Raw genomic sequence first — 16,778 nt, forward strand, 5'->3', positions numbered from 1 at the left:
GTAAATTACATGTCCCCATCCCACAAATTTCCATCTATTAAAATGAATGGATGAGAAATTGGGACTGGGGGTGTGGAACTTCCTGGTATGCACCCCTGGCATGTGCAGGGAATTCACCTCTGTTAAATTGATTGAAATATGTGACAGATACATGAGATGTAAGTACCTGTATCTACAATGTCTTTAGGGGTCCCAAGCAAAATGAGTTTGGGCAGTATTTTGACTTTGATTGGCATCATTTTTTTTTAATACTAACAACTATTTAAGAGTTGTTTAATCTTGAGTTTCTGGTGCTTTACCTATAGTTGATTTGAATCTGTAATAGGTTAATCAATTAATTATATAAGTGGTGTGATTAACTATTCTCTGATTGGCTGTTTTATTCCCTGTGGCAGTTGCGCTATTGTGTAAGTTAAGAAAGAGTAGGGATAAAAGGAATGTTTTCTGTCAGGGTGTGACAAGTGCTATTCCCCAGGGATCTGTACTGGGGCCTCAGCTTCTCACCACACAACTTGGGTGAAGGAATAGGAGTTGTATATCCAGGTTTGCAGGTGACATTAAGTTGTGTTTGATTTTATTGAACTTTTAAGAAAACAACAACTTGCATTTATATAATGCCTTTACCATAGAGAAAACTCAGAAAGTGCTTCACAGAGGCGCAAGGAAAAAATGGATGCTGCGCCAAAGAAAGAGAGATTAGAAAGCTTGATCAAAGAGGTGGGGAAACAGTTTGCTTTGTTACGGGGTGGGATGGGGTGAGGGAGAGATTGTGACAGTGAAGCCTGTGATGTGCAATACTTTCCTGATGTGGGAGTTCCTGGATGTTTTGTGTATCTGGGATTACCACGCCTGCAGGAAGTGTCTCCAACTGCTTGCACTCAAACTTAAGGTTTCTGAGCTTGGGAAGAAGATGGAGACACTCTGTCACATATGGGAGGCTGAAGGTTCCTTGGAATACACATTCCAGGAGATGGACATCTTGGAGGCAGAGCAAGTTAGTGAGGAAAGGAAGTTGGTTACAATCCATTGGGGAAGAAAGAGGAGACAGGAGGCAGTACAGAAATTACCTGACAGTGTTGAATTGACAAACAGGTATTCTGTACTGACAACATTTTGGAGAAGGACAACCATGAGCAAAACCATTGCACCATGTACCAAGTAGTTGCCAAAGAGGGAGAAGTGAAATGAAGAATTTATAAAACCCAAATTCTACTGGCCTTTTTATGGCTTTATCTACTTACATTTTCAAGGTATTATGTACTTCAAACCCCAGGTCTATGTTCACCAACATCCTTCACCATTTTCCATTAAGTATATACCCCATTCCTTATTTTTTCTCTCAAAATGTATTACCTCACTCTTACATTAAATTGCCTCTGCCACTTGTCTGTCATTCTGAAAACCTGTCTATGTCTACATTAAGGGGGGAAAATTGGGTATTGCCTATTTTGTGGCGCTACTATCGGCCGGGGTCAAAGTTTAGTGCTCGGCACTAATTATCACCGCCGACCGCAGATTCGCCTCCATCGCCCCTAGAGGTGATTTGAACACGAAATCAAGCACTACACACCTCTCTTAAGGCGCTAACTTCAGGGAGCGAGGCACTACCTCAAAACGCTACCGAAGCTCAGGTGATGTCAATTACCATGGAACTCAAGACAGACTGGCACCATCCAGTTCTTGAAGGGGAGGGGCCATCTTGCTGCCCAGACACACCCTGCTAATTGCAGTGTTGAATCTCAGCCTGCAAACACCTAACCACCATTGTGCTTAAAGTTGTGATGGATAGGCCCAGGGAGAGAGCTCGGTGCTTTAGCGACCAGGCATTGGTGGCTCTGGTTGGCACTGTTGAACAGCGATGGGCAATGCTCTTCCCAGAGAGTGGCAGGAGGCCATTGCCCCGGGAGTTTCGAAGAGTGTGGAGGGAGGTGGCCCAACACGTGTCATCAAAGAGCCTGGTGCCGAGGACATATACTTAGTGTTGGAAGAAGTTCAACAACCTCACTCGGGTGGTCAGGGTGAGTACCTGCTTTTCAATACCTCTACATCCCACCATCTCAACTTCACTCTGTGCCCAGACGGTGTAAATACCCAAATGCCCAACACTCATCCAACAACTATGGCCATCTCATAAAACTCACATGCACATCCCACACCTTGCAGACATTAATGGCTATTCAACTATGATAGGCACATCTGCTAAACACATGGCTGCACACTCACTCACACGCTGTCCTTTTTCTTGCAGGCCAATCTTTCACATAATCGACGAGAGACCCAGCGGACGAGAGGAGGACAGGCGGACCTACAACCCCTTAGTGAATTGGAGGACAGAGTCCACAGACTGATTGCAAGCCAGGTCGTAGGCACCATGGCCGGTGGAGAGGTCGACTCCCTTGGGGACAGCAATGGTATGTTCATCAGTTTTCGCTCCTCTCTCATACCACTTCCTCCTCACAACACCAGCCTTTTGCACTTTCAATCTAACTAACTGTCTCCAGTCCTTGCTCCCTTCCTGCCACCCTGCCCTCACGCTAAAGCCACTCTTGTGCCTTCCTGTTTTCAGATCGTGAACCATCAGCTGACCAGCCTGTCCCTCAACCTGCCAGTGGCAGTGATGCACCAGAGGTGGAGGAAGAGGAAGCCGAAGCCTCACCGCCTGCGTCTCCCGAGGGCGAGACAGCCGATACTGGAGCCACGCGTTCACTGGAGGGGAGCAGGGGGTTAGGATCTGATGTGGGTGAAGCTCCTGGACCCAGCGGGATGCAGCAACGCCATGGGGGAAAGGAAGCTCGGGGGCCATCTCCCCGGAGGGTGAGCAGGTGCACGAGTTCTGCTGCACAGGACTCGGATGAGGACCTCAACATCGCGGCCATGAATACGCAAGCCTTGAGCATGCACACTGAGCTCATGGGTGCAATGACAAGGGTGCCGGACAACATGGATGCACTGGCTAGGAGCGTGGAAGAGTCCGCCGTTAGCACAGCTGTCGTCTGTGCGCAAACCCTTGAACCCATCCTTTCCTCGTTAGAGGATGGTTGAATTGCAGGGAAACCGTGGGGACCCAGAGCCCATGCCACGTGTAATGGGTGAAGTGGCAGCATCTATTGCGGCACAGGCCGACGCAACACAACAACTTAGTACTGCAATCGAGTCATTGGCTGGTACCATCCAGTCTCAGACTGCTCTCATGCAGTCTCAGATTGATGTCACACAATCACTGACTGCTGCCATCCTCACTGGGTCACCCACAGTCCACCGGGGATCTGACGGCGCCGCAGCAGGCCAGCAATCTGTGCTCGAGCATAAGGTAGAGTTTGTAATATAAATTAAAACATTTATTGTTACTTTACAACTTTGTTGATTTGACTCATTGGAGCTTTGCCTGGCAATAGGGGCTGCGGGATGCTTGCAATGATGTGCTTCTTCATCCCAGAAGTCATCTTCTCTGTCATTCGTTAGAAGCGGTGTCTTATCAGGCATTCATGGACGGTCCTTGCAGAGGCAACATTGAGCGCCTCCCTCCCACATTGGAGCTGCTGCTCCTCCTCTTCATCCTCCTCCTCCTCCTCGCCCTCTTCCTCCTCCTGAGGTGGTGCACCAATCCCTGGTGGCAATGGCTGGGCCCTCATAATTACAAGGTTGTGAAGCATGCAGCACACAACAATGAAAAGCGAGACTCGCTCGGGAGAGTACTGCAGGGCTCCTCCAGAGTGGTCAAGACACCGGAACTGTTGTTTCACGACACCGATCGTCTGCTCAATGAGGTTCCTGGTGGCGTTATGGCTCGCATTGTATGTGTGCTCAGCAGGAGTGTTGGGGTTACAGAGCGGTGTCATCAGCCAGGTGCAGAGTGGATAACCCTTGTCCCCACGGAGACATCCACTAGGTTGACACGGTGGTAGGAAGAGGGCTAGGATACCAATCTGGCACAGGATAAAAGCATCGTGGCTGCTGCCAGGATAGCGGGCATTGATGGCGAGGATGCGCTGTCTGTGGTCACACACCAACTGGACATTCAGAGAGTGGAAGCCATTGCAGTTTCGGAACACCTCTGCATTCTCATGAGGTGCCCGCAATGCCACATGCGTGCAGTCAATGGCGCCCTGAACCATGGGGAAGCCCGCTATCCTAGCAAAGCCACATGCGCGTTCACGCTGTTTGTCCCGGGTCATGGGGAAAGAGATGTACTGCCTTCTCCTTTTGTACAGAGCATTTGTCACCTCCCAGATGCAGCAATGGACAGTGAACTGGGAGATATTCGCTATGTCCCCAGTTGAAGCCTAGAAGGAGCCGCTGGCATAGAAATTCAGAGCCACTGTCACCTTCACTTCCAAAGACAGAGACGTCCTGTTCCTGAGCTGAGGCTGGAGCTCTGGTTGCAGGAGGTGGCAGAGCTCAGCGACCACCTCCTTGCTGAAGCACAGCCTTCTAAACACTGCTCCTCAGACAAATGAATATAGGAGAATTAATCCCGGAACACCCTGGGAGGGTAAGGTCTCCTATGCAGAGGTCTGTTGGCCCTCCTCCCTCTGGCCACATTTGCCACGCTATCTCTGTGCCTCTGCTGCCTCCGAAGGTGAAGCTGGAGGACGACGCCCCGAGTTACGACAGCCCCCATAAAATCTTCTAAATGTGCTAAATATGCAGCTCAGATAAATAGGAACCTCAAAAGTGGTGCTGAGGACCAAAACTCCTTAGGACAGCATTAACTCTCCAGACATCGCTCTCCCTCTCAACCTGCGTATACCAAAAATTGTGCCGACAAGAAAAACGCCTTTAAATAGCACTCCCCCAGCCCCGTCCCGACTTCAAAATGTTCCCCTCTACCTGTCGTTCCTAGCGGCAGGCGCTAAGGCAGGGGGCGTGAATCAATTTCCAGTCCAGGACGTTGTACGCTTGCATGACATCGTGATCTGCGGGCGCAGGCGATCGTGGCGGTAGTGGTTAGCGCCACCGCAAAACGACAGGTCAATATCGCGAGCGGCGCGAAAATCACCGCACTTGGGCGCTAAGTTGCTAGCGCCCTGTTAGCACCCCCCCCTAGAGGCGCTAACGGGAGGCGCTAACCAACCGGCTAGAGTGCTCTTTAATAAGGCTTGCTCTAACAATCTTGAAGGTGGAGGCATAGTTCCACCTAAAGGACAGTGAATTCAATTAATTGTCATGCTTTTGCTCCAGGTTCCTATTTGATCATTTAATTTGCTTAATATTTTCAGGAACTCAGAAAAATGAACAATTTTCCTCTTTGTGTGACTGCTCTGGTTGTGTCTGCAAAGCAAGTAAAATCTTACTTTGAACAGTAGATTACATTAACAAAATTAAAACCTACCAAAAATTACCCATTTGAGGATCAGGACTCTTTTTTACAGCCACAATGACAAGTGAAGATTATCACAATAGCTTAGGTCACTGTTAGAATTAGGGTGATGAAGAAACCCTCTGTGCTCTTGTCCATTTCTATGATAATAATCACCACTATACATGTGCAAAATATCTCTCCAGATGTTAACAGGGTAGATAAGCTGAAAGATGGTTTTGAAATAGCGGGTGTGATTGATGAGCTTCAAGAGAAGTTATGTTAAACATATAGAACCTTGGTTAGACTAGGTAAACTGTCCCTCCTCATCCTTCTCAACTTGTCTGCAGCCTTTAACACGGTTGACCACTTCATCCTCCTCCAACGCCTCTCCACCGTCGCCCAGCTCGGTGGGACTGCACTCGCCTGGTTCCATTCTTATCTATCTAATCGTAGCCAGAGAATCACCTGCAACGGCTTCTCTTCCTGCTCCTACATCGTTACCTCTAGTGTCCCCCAAGGATCTATTCTTGGCCCCTCCTATCTCTCACCTACATGCTGCCCCTTGGCAACATCATCCAAAAACACAGCGTCAGTTTCCACATGTATGCTGACAACACCCAACACTACCTCACTATTTCTCTCGACCCCTCCACAGACTCTAAATTGTCAGACTGTTTGTCTGATATCCAGTAATGGATGAGCAGAGATTTTCTCCAATTAAATATTGGGAAGACCAAAGCCATTTTTTTCGATCCCTGCCACAAACTCTGTTCCCTAGCCATTGACTCCATCCCTCTCCCTAACATCTGTCTGAGGCTGAACCACACTGTTCACAAACTTGGTGTCATATTTGACCACATATCTGCGGCATAACTAAGACCACCTATTTCCACCTCCATAACATCGCCCGTCTCCACCCCACCTCAGCTCTTCCACTGCTGAAACCCTCAACCATGCCTTTGTTACCCCTAGACTTGACTATTCCAACGCACTCCTGGCTGGCCTCCCACGTTCTACCCTACATAAACTTGAGGTCATCCAAAATTCGGCTGCCTGTGTCCTAACTCGCACCAAGTCCCATTCACCCATCACCCCTGTGCTCACTGACCTACATTGGCTCCCGGTTAAGCAACGCCTCGATTTCAAAATTCTCATCCTTGTTTTCAAATCCTCCATGGCCTCACCCCTCCCTATCTCTGTAATCTCCTCCAGCCCCACAACCACACCCAGCCCTCCCCGAGATATCTGTGCTCCTCTAATTCTGCCCTCTGGAGCATCCCTGATTATAATCGCTCAACCATTGGTGGCCGTGCCTTCTGTTGCCTGGGCCCTAAGCTCTGGAATTCCTTCCCTAAACCTCTCCACCTCGCTACCTCTCTTTCCTCTTTTAAGACGCTCCTTAAAACATACCTCGTTGACCAAGCTTTTGGTCATCTGCCCTAATTTCTCCTTATGTGGCTTGGTGTCAAATTTTTGTCTTATAACACTCCTGTGCAGTGCCTTGGGATGTTTTATTACGTTAAAGGCGCTATATAAATACAAGTTGTTGCTGTTGTTGTGGGCCACACTTAGAGTACTGTGCACAGTTCTGATCTGCATATCACAGAAAGGATATCAAAGCACTGGAGAAAGTGCAAAGAGTTACAAACATGGTACCAGAACTGAGAGGGTACATACAACTGGAAAGGCTGAACAGGCTGGGGCTCTTTTCTCTAGAAAAGAGAAGACTGAGAGGTGACATAGAGGTCTTTAAAATTGTGAAGGGGTTTGATAGGGTAGACGTAGAGAAGATATTTACACTTGTGGGGGAAGTCCAAAACTAGGGGCCTTAATTATAAAAGAGTCACTAATAAATCCAATAGGGAATTCAGGAGAAACTTCTTTACTCAGAGAGTTCTTCTTCTTAGGCAGTCCCTCGGAACCGAGGATGACTTGCTTCCACATTAAAAATGAATTCGCAGGTGACTGATGAGCCCAATGCGGGACCTACCGTCTCTGTCACAGGTGGGGCAGTAAGTGGTTGATGGGGCAGGTGGGTTGACGTGCGCTCCTTGCGCTGCCTGCGCTTGGCTTCCGCTTGCTCCCGGCGAAGAGACTCGAGGTGTTCGGCGCCTTCTCGGATGCTTCTCCTCCACTTTGTGCGGTCTTGGGCCAGGGATTCCCTCAGAGAGCAGTGAGAATGTGGAACTCACTACCAGATGGTTGAGGCGAATAACATTGGATGTTTTTATGGGGAAGTTAGGTAAGTACATGAGTGAGAAAGGAATATATGTTAATAGGGTGAGATGAAGTAGGGTGGGAGGAGGCTCGTGTGGAGCATAAACACCGACATAGACCAGTTGGGCCAAATGGCCTGTTGCTGTGCTGTAAATTCTATGTAAGAATTATTCTTACCAAACTACTGTAAAGAACAGAGGTGTACTTAATTATGATTGAAATTTACTGTTTAATGATGGTTTATTGACTTCAGCAATCCATTTTACTGAGGAACCTACATGTTGAAAACTGTGGAGTTGTTAAAGTAGAAAAATGCAATGATAAAAAAAATGTTATAAACTAAACATAAATTATCTGACCTGCAGAGAGATCCATCAGATCAGTCCATTTCTTGCTAGGTCAGTCCATGACACTGTTGACGGGAAGAGTCCCTGTGCATCCAGTGCAGTTCCACTGAAAACAACTGTGGAGATACATTAGGGAGTATCCCCCATTCCCAAATGATAGAATGCCCTAAATCAGCTCTTAGTTCAGTCTGATAATAACAGCCTGCCATTATTTCAATGGAATTACTCCAGGATGCAAAGTGACACCTCCTGTCAATGACATCTCACAGCAGCCCAGCAAGATGAAGACCCAATTTGGGAGGACTCCCTGGCTTTTGACAGTGTAATGTTTCACTATAAAATAGGAGAGGGGTTCGAGGGGGTAGGGGTATTTCAATCAGAAATTACTTTCCCTCCACTTTAATTGAAAACCGGAAATGCACAGCAAGTCATTCAGCAGCTTTTATACCGGCATTCATTTAGTCCAGATTCTGTGAGTCTGCTCCCAGCATTTAACATTGTTAAATCTGAGTCCCATATCCCGGTGGAGTAATCATAAACACCTAAAAAGACTGGGTCTGTGAATCTGCTGCCAGGATAAGGGAGCCAGGTTTAGTGATATAAACACCAGGAACCAGTTCACCAATGCCAGTCTCCCAGAATCCAAAGCAGTCGTTGAAATACGTAGAAGTTACAAACACATTAAGGCCAACCAGTCCATGCCGGCACTCACGCTCCACACAAGAAAACAGTCCTAATCATATTTACCCACCTTGTTCCCATATCTCTTTATCTCCTTTTCCTTCATCGACCTATCCAATATAATCTTGAATATTGACATAGTTTCTGCCTCAAACACTAAGGAAGTGGATTACACAGCCTCGCAGCTCTCTATGTAAACATGTTTCTCTTGTTGTCTGTTCCAAAATTATTATATTTAATTTTGTATTTATGGCCCTCAAACACTAAGGAAGTGGATTACACAGCCTCACAGCTCTCTATGTAAACATGTTTCTCTTGTTGTCTGTTCCAAAATTCTTGCATTTAATCTTGTATTTATGGCTCCTAGTTCTAGATCCTTCAACTACTAAAACAGTCTGCTTCTATCTACTCTATCCCATTCTTTCATAATTTTAAACACTTCTATCACATTGCCCAGTAATCTGCATTGTTTTTACAAAAAAAGCCCCAATTTTTCAAGTCTTTCTTCTTATTTGTATTCCCTCATACCAGGCAGCCACCGACTAAATCTACATTATACCCTCTCTAAAGCTTCGATATCCTTCCTAAAGTGTTGAGCCCAATACTGCACACAGTACTCTAACTTCTCTTATTAAGGTTTTATATTAAAAAAAGAACTTGCATTTATATAGCGTCTTTCAAGGCCTCAGGACATCCCATAGTGCTTCCCAGCCAATGAAGTATTTGAAAGTGTCATTACTGTTACAATGTAAGGGAATGAAGCAGACAATTTGCAGACAGCAAGTTCCAGACAGCAATGAGGTAAATGTCTGGAAAATCTGTTTTTGGTGGTGCTGTTTGAGTGAAAAATGTTTGCCAGGATACCGGGAAAACTCCCCTGCTCTTCTTTGAACAGTACCATGGGATCTTTCACGTCCATCTGAGGGGGCAGATAGGCCCCGTCCAAATGACGACACCTCTGTTAGTGCAGCACTCCCTCAGTACTGCACCGAGGGAGAGACAGGTCAATGTTTTGGGTGTGACCCTTCATCAGAGCCCTTCAACAGAAACATTACATCAACAACAACTTGTATTTATATAGCACCTTTAGCATAGAAAAAAAGTCCCGAAACACTCTACAGAAGTGTCATCGGACAAAATATAGATGCTGAGCCAAAAAAGGAGATATTAGATTAAAAGCTTGGTCAAAGAGGTGGGTTTTTATCGAGGGTATTAAAAGAGGAGAGAGAGGCGAAGGGGTCGAGCGGTTTGGTGGGGGGGGGGGGGGGGGATTCCAGAGTGTAGGGCGTAGATGGCTGATGCCACAGCCACCAATGGCAGAGTTCTCAGAGGGTTGTAGAGCTGGAGAAGGTCACAGAGATAGGAAGGATGAGACCGTGAAGGAATTTAAACATAAGGATGCGAATTTTAAATTTGAGTTGTTGAGGGACCAGGAGCCAATGTAGATCAATGTAGTGGAGAAAAGAAGCTGGGGGTTATCTCTGTTCTCCAGAATGATCCTGTGGTAGTGAATGGCGAGGCCTGACAGCGCTTGAGGTAGTTCAGTCAGATATGGTGTTGGATGGCTAGACTAATTATGTGCCGATACACTCAAATCTGCGCCCTTTGGACTTGAGGGAGCAAAGATGGAGGCCATACCAGGGGAAACAAACAGGGTGGAAGAGAGCAAGGGTTTTACTGGGGACAATGGAATCATAGGTGGGGGAAAGGGAGTAGATGAGCAGATTGATCGTTGTACAAGTATCATTGCAAATGGAGGGCTAAAGCTAGACAGTTGGGAGTTCATCTGTTTTTCTCTTCCAATTGATTGCAAGCTGTGTATTTCCTGATTTTTATTTCAGATTCCCAACGTTCAGTTTTAAAAAAATCTTTACTATGTACTTCTTCCGCTGTAGCTAGATAATTTAGCTCTATAGTCCCACAGGCCTCACTGTTACATCTGGGAGGAACAGGAAGATAAGTGCGATTAGCCGTGACTGGTAATCTTGCTGTTCTTCACAGCTGTTACTGCTGAAATTCCATGTGAAATAGCACGATCTGGAAGTTTTACACTGGGCAAGTAACCAGCAATGTTGCAAAAATCCTAAAAGCAAAGGAATTTAAAACCCAGTTGGTTGATTTTATTTAAGGTTAATAGAAATGGAGATCTTCTATTTCGCCAGTATGTTATTGTTCTAAATCCCTTAAGAACTGTCCATCACATGGCGCACGATCCAGAAAGTACCAGGTGCACACTTAAATAATTTTCCAATAGACAGCATTGCAGTCACGACAGTTAAATCAACTACTATCTGGCATCGGAGGACAAAAACATGACAAGATGGATTGACGTTATTTAAGTCCCTTTGGGGATTGGGTGAAATTGTTACTCCTTTTATTTGCACAATAGCAAATATGGGTCAAACACTTTGATTCCAGTTGTAAAACCACAATGAGCAGCCTGTCAGATTTAACATCGCACAATGTTAGACCAGACTAGATAGGCTTTTTCAACATAAAGCAGTGTTGTTTCACAGTGGTACTCAATGTGTGTATTAGACTGCTTGTAGCAATTTAAAATATCACATTCTAGAGGTGAATTAAAAAGGTATCCTGTTTGCATCGGACGGAAATTGCTTTGCCTTCCAAAGCAATACTTGTTTTGCCATCTGGTTGACGGCTCGGGTGCAGAACACGGCGGAGGTGCTGAGAGAGTCGGGGGAAATGCATCGCAAATTCGCTGCGATCTTAATGCACAATGAAAGCCTGCGCTGAAAGTGAGTCTATGAGCAGAAACACCGCCGAGCAGAAGCGATCAGCTGCCCGAAAACAAAATACTTCGGGGTTCAGAAAGAAAAACATAAGAGTAATATCAGCTTTTAGGGGAATTGGAAATACAAACCATGCTGGTCTACTTACCGTCTGATCAATCAGAATTGGGAAATGAAACATGTCCTTACGGAAGATGTAAAAATAAATGAGACGCTCACCTTATTGTGTGCTGTCCGACCCAGCTTCTCTGAAATAACTGGGCTAACCCGGATACAAGTCAGAAGATATCAAAAAAAAATTCTTATTCAAGGTTTAATGGAAACAGACATGAAGCCGCCAGGGCGATCCCACAGCAGAGAGTTTCGCTGCCGCTCCAGCTATCCCAAGCAGATGGCTGTGAGGAGCCGCTGCTTTTAGCGAGTGAGGGTATTCCTGCACGATCCAGGCATCTCGCTGCCGTGGTGGGGCAGATGAGATTAGAAGACGTCAGCCGAGGAATATAAACGTCTCCCCGCCCTGTCGACGACGTGGTGTTTTTTTTAAAACACGCACGGAACGTCACGCCGCACGCATCACTCTTTCTAACTTTCTTCCTGAAGTGTTGGTGACATCAGATAGACCACACCTTGGTCAGTGTCACATCCAAAACAACATGGGGATGTTAAAAGTGCAGTATTTGGTTTGTATTCATTGTCAGTGTAATTTTGTACTGAAATAGTTAATTGTTTAAAATTTTTAAATTATTGTAGAAACCACTGAGAAAATAAGTGGGATTACAAGAAAATAATACTGAAGAGCAAGGCTGATCTGTAGCAAAATACTGCGGATGCTGGAAATCTGAAATAACAACAGGCTGATCTGTACCTCAACTCCATTTACCCGCCTTAGCTCCAAATCCCTTGATACCCTTACCCAACATCTCCAGCTCAGGCTGGAAAGCTCAAATGATCCCAGAATCCATAGCTTTTGGGGGCAGAGTTCTGGATTTGTGTGACAAAGTGCTTCCTGATTTCACTCCTAAATGACCGAGCTCTAATTCTAAGATGAGATCCCCTAGTTCTTGATTCCCATATCAGAGGAAATCGTTTTTCTACATCTACCTTATCAAATCCTTTTAACATTTTAAACACCTTGATTAGATCACCCGTCAATCTTCTATACTCAATGGGAATACAAGCCAAGTTTATGCAGTCTGCTCCCATTCTGGTACATGTCACTAACCACATTATGATCGATCTTTAATATCACTAAATATTGAAGGAGAATATTAGGTAGACTAATGTGTACAGCTTCATGGTCTCTGTTTACTGTAAGATCATATTATGGTCAGGGCAGGGAGCTACTTCCATTTCCTGCTCTGATTTCCCTAATGCCATTATATATCAGACCTTTCAAGTGGCACTTATTCACAGTGAGTCACTCATTTTAGTTTAAATATGTAACCTATGTTGATGTATCTTAATCTGAAAAATAAAAAACATAGCTCTGTAATTTATATAGGTTTTCAATCTGTCCCCCTCTTCATAAAATACACTCCTGCCATTTCACCGATGTTAGCAACCATGGAAAAAAGAGGTAAATTGAGCAATCTCATATGATGTGCAGATGATAAGAACATAAGATGTAGGAGCAGGAGTAGGTCATTTGGCTCCTCGAGCCTGCTCCGCCATTCAATAAGATCATGGCTGATCTGATCTTGGCCTCAACTCCACTTCCCTGCCCGCTCCCCATAACCCTCGACTCCCTTACCTTTCAAAAATCTGTCTCTCTCCACCTTAAATATATTCAATGACCCAGCCTCCACAGCTCTCTGGGGAAGAGAATTCCAAAGATTCACGACCCTCAGAGAAGAAATTCCTCATTTCCAATTTAAATGGGTGCCCCCTTATTCTGAAATTATGCCCCCTAGTTCTAGATTGCCCCACGAGGGGAAACATCCTCTCTGCATCTACCCTGTCAAGTCCCTTCAGAATCTTATATGTTTCAATAAGATCCCCTCATTCTTCTAAACTCCAGTGAGTATAGGCCCAACCTTTCTTCATAAGACAACCCCATCATCTCCGGAATCAACATCGTGAACCTTCTCTGAACTGCCTCCAATGCAAGTATATCCTTCCTTAAATGAGACCAAAACTGTACGCTGTACTCCAGGTGTGGTCTCGCCAACACCCTGTACAGTTGTAACAGGACTTCCCTACTTTTATACTCCATTCCCTTTGCAATAAAGGCCAACACTCCATTTGCCTTCCTAATTACCTGCTGTACCTGCATGCTAACTTTTTGTGATTCATGTACAAGGACCCCAGATCCCTCAGCATTTTGTAATCTCTCCCCATTTAAATAATAATTTGCTTTTTTATTTTTCCTACCAAAGTGGATAACCTCACATTTTCCCACATTAAACTCCATCTGCCAGATTTTTGCCCACTCACTTAGCCTATCTATGTCCTTTTGGAGATTCTTTGCGTCCTCCACACAATTTGCTTTCGCACCTATCTTTGTATCATCAGCAAATTTGGCTACATTACATTTGGTTATCCATTTTTGGGATGTTGTTAGTGTCTTCTACTGTGAACAGCTCTTAAATGCTTTGTGAGCCATTAGATATACCAGAATTCCCTGCACTTTATAGAAAATAACGAGTGTCTGGAAGAAAATAATAAGGACACTAGTGGACTGTCTATGGCATGAACTGTACAGGGCCTGCTGTTATAACAAAGACAACATTTATTGCCTGGCTTAATAGTTTAGTTCAAATCTGCATTGGCAAAATGACATGTTCCAACACATTGTGCCACAAGATGGCAGAATACCACTTTGCAATTGTGTTTCCACAAATGTCAAGTTCACAATCTTGTCTCTCTTAAAAGAAGGAAACATGTGGAAGGAAGGCAAAGTGGAGAATGAGTGATGCTGGATCAAGACATACAGGGGCAAATTCAGTGCTCCTTTGCACCAGGAGAGCAGGTGCGCAACCAGTGCAGACGGAGTGCTGAATTGGAAGAGGCCCTGCATTCGTTTCCAACGAGGCTGCAATACAACACCACCAACAAAATGCATTTAGAAAGCACATTTAACTTAAAGATTATCCAAAGACATTTCATGGAGGACAAAAAAAGGAATAGATAATGGAACAGACGCTGAGCCATGGAGGGAGATTAGGATGGGTAGCTGAAAACTTAGTCAAAAAAGTGGGTTGTACGAAAAGATGGATGGGTCTAAGAAATAGTGGACTTACACCCGTTTTATGCCTTAGACTCATTAAAGCCCCAAATTTGATGCAAAAATATTAAATAAACACAGCAAAATTCTGTGTATTTGTAGAGTTTGTGCTTTTTCCATTGTGTACCTATTGGGAATGGGAGCAAGGAAAGCTCCATGGCAAAGGAACTCTTAAATTGCCATAGGTATCATATGTTTCTTTTGCAATGCTTATAGTACCTTTTTAGTAGTCATGAGCTTTTTTCTATATTTATAAAATTGTTAGATATTTATTTTTGCAAAATGCTTTGGGCACCATTTTTTAAATTCCTGATGGGAAGTTCATTTTTACAGTGCCTCAATTATAGTATTTCATAGTTGCATTGGGCACAAGAAGCAGGTTCTGACCATCTCAAGAGCCTTGGCACACCTACCTGCCAATGAATGACGACAACTGCCTCAGTTTGTAATGGATCAATAGGTTCGAGCTTTGTCATCTGCAGAAAGAACACTGGAGCCATTTTGCAACATACGAATGGCACTGCTCATGGTTAGCAAAGCCACTGCAGTCCTAAGCAGTATATCTGTGGCTCATTCCCAGCTACTACTGCAATATCAGCTAATTTGCTGCCCACACAAATAATTGCTTCCAGTTACCCCAGTCTATTACCCACAGTATGCTGAGTTTGTTGATCTCAAACCCACAACCTCTACCACCTAGAAGGACAAGGGCAGCAGGTGCATGGAAACACCACCGCCTGCAAGCTCCCCTCCAAGTCACACACCATCCTGACTTGGAAATATAGCGCCGTTCCTTCATCGTCACTGGGTCAAAATCCTGGAACCCCCTCTCTAACAACAACAACTTGTATTTATATAGCGTCTTTAACGTAGCAAAATGTCCCAAGGTGCTTCACAGGAGTATTGAAAGACAAAAAATTTCACACCAAGCCACATAAGGAGAAATTAGGGCAGGTGACCAAAAGCTTGGTCAAAGAGGTAGGTTTTACAGAGTGTCTTAAAGGAGGAAAGAGAGGAAGTGAGGCAGAGAGGTTTAGGCAGGGAATTCCAGAGCTTAGGACCTAGGCAACAGAAGGCACGGCCACCAATGGTTGAGCGATTATAATCAGGGATGCTCAAGAGTGCAGAATTAGAGGAGCGCAGACATCTCGGGGGGTTTGTGGGGCTAAAGGAGATTACAGAGATAGGGAGGAGCGAGGCCACGGAGGGATTTGAAAACAAGGATGAGAATTTTGAAAATCGAGGTGTTGCTTAACTGGGAGCCAATGTAGGTCAGCGAGCACAGGAGTGATGGATGAATGGGACTTGGTGTGAGTTTGGGGTGACCTCAAGTTTACATAGGGTAGAATGTGGGAGGCCAGCCTGGAGTGCGTTGGAATAGTCAAGTCTAGAGATAACAAAGGCATGCATGAGGGTTTCAGCAGCAGATGAGCTGAGGCAAGGGCGGAGACAGGCGATGTTACGGAGGTGGAAATAGGCACTCTTAGTTATGCTACAGATATGAAGTCGCACTGTGGGAGTACCTTCTCCACACAGACTGCAGTGGCTCAAGGCGGCGGCTCACGACCACCTTCTCGAGGACAAGTACGGATGGGCAATAAATGCTGGCCTTGCCAGCGATGCCCAGATCCCACGAATGAATACATTAAAAAAAAATCTCTACATGGGTAGTAGTTGCAGTACCGCTGGGCAAGGGAGGGGAAAAATTAGGGTCCCGGTACCTGATTACTGTCCGGTGAGCCTGACTGGAAAGTGCTTATGCATTGGTGAGAACAGGACGAGGCATAGCGGAGATGTCCTCCACGGAGGAACAGACTGCACCCATTCACTTATCTAGGCTACATGATGGTTAACTTGGATGAGGTACTGGATGGCTGCCAGCACCTTTGGAATTGTACGCCAACAAGTTAGTGTCTTGAAAATAAAAATTTGGAGATTAGAAAAAAGGAATAATTTCTTCACTTTTAAAATGAGCATACTTACTTTTGCAAAGCCATAATCAGAAACATGGTCGATTACATCTTGTTTTCCTATTTACAAGTTGGGAAATTGTTTTACACAACATAGCAGCAGCCTCTGTGTAGCCCATCAGTCACTTTAGAAAGAGTTTTAAAAAACTTTGTTAAATAATCATTCCTAATTTCTTAGGAGGGGTGTTTCCTGTAAAATTCAAATCCTTAAGTTTTGAAAATGTGAAGACTGACATTGTTCTCAAAATGTTCCAGCCTTTATCCATGTGCCTTCAGTTGGGAGTCTGG

At 45.1% G+C, this 16,778-nt stretch overlaps 1 protein-coding gene across 2 annotated transcripts in view; it reads right to left on the minus strand.

Annotated features, from left to right (window-relative positions):
* The window catches only part of LOC147122150 (ras-related protein Rab-3B), a 205,392-nt gene extending 193,619 nt beyond the window's left edge, over positions 1-11,773 (minus strand). The window contains exon 1 of one of the 2 annotated variants that reach the window (XM_085982946.1): positions 11,517-11,773. The gene's annotated coding sequence lies outside the window, so the exon portion shown is untranslated. Of the gene's footprint in view, positions 1-7,878; positions 8,003-11,516 lie in introns of those variants that run through there. The other variant, XM_085982948.1, reaches the window with a different exon arrangement.
* Positions 11,774-16,778: the final 5,005 nt, after the last annotated feature.

The sequence above is a fragment of the Somniosus microcephalus genome, chromosome 3, assembly GCF_052327205.1.
Source record: "Somniosus microcephalus isolate GS21.2 chromosome 3, FLI_Smic_1.0, whole genome shotgun sequence".
Lineage (NCBI taxonomy): Eukaryota > Metazoa > Chordata > Chondrichthyes > Squaliformes > Somniosidae > Somniosus > Somniosus microcephalus.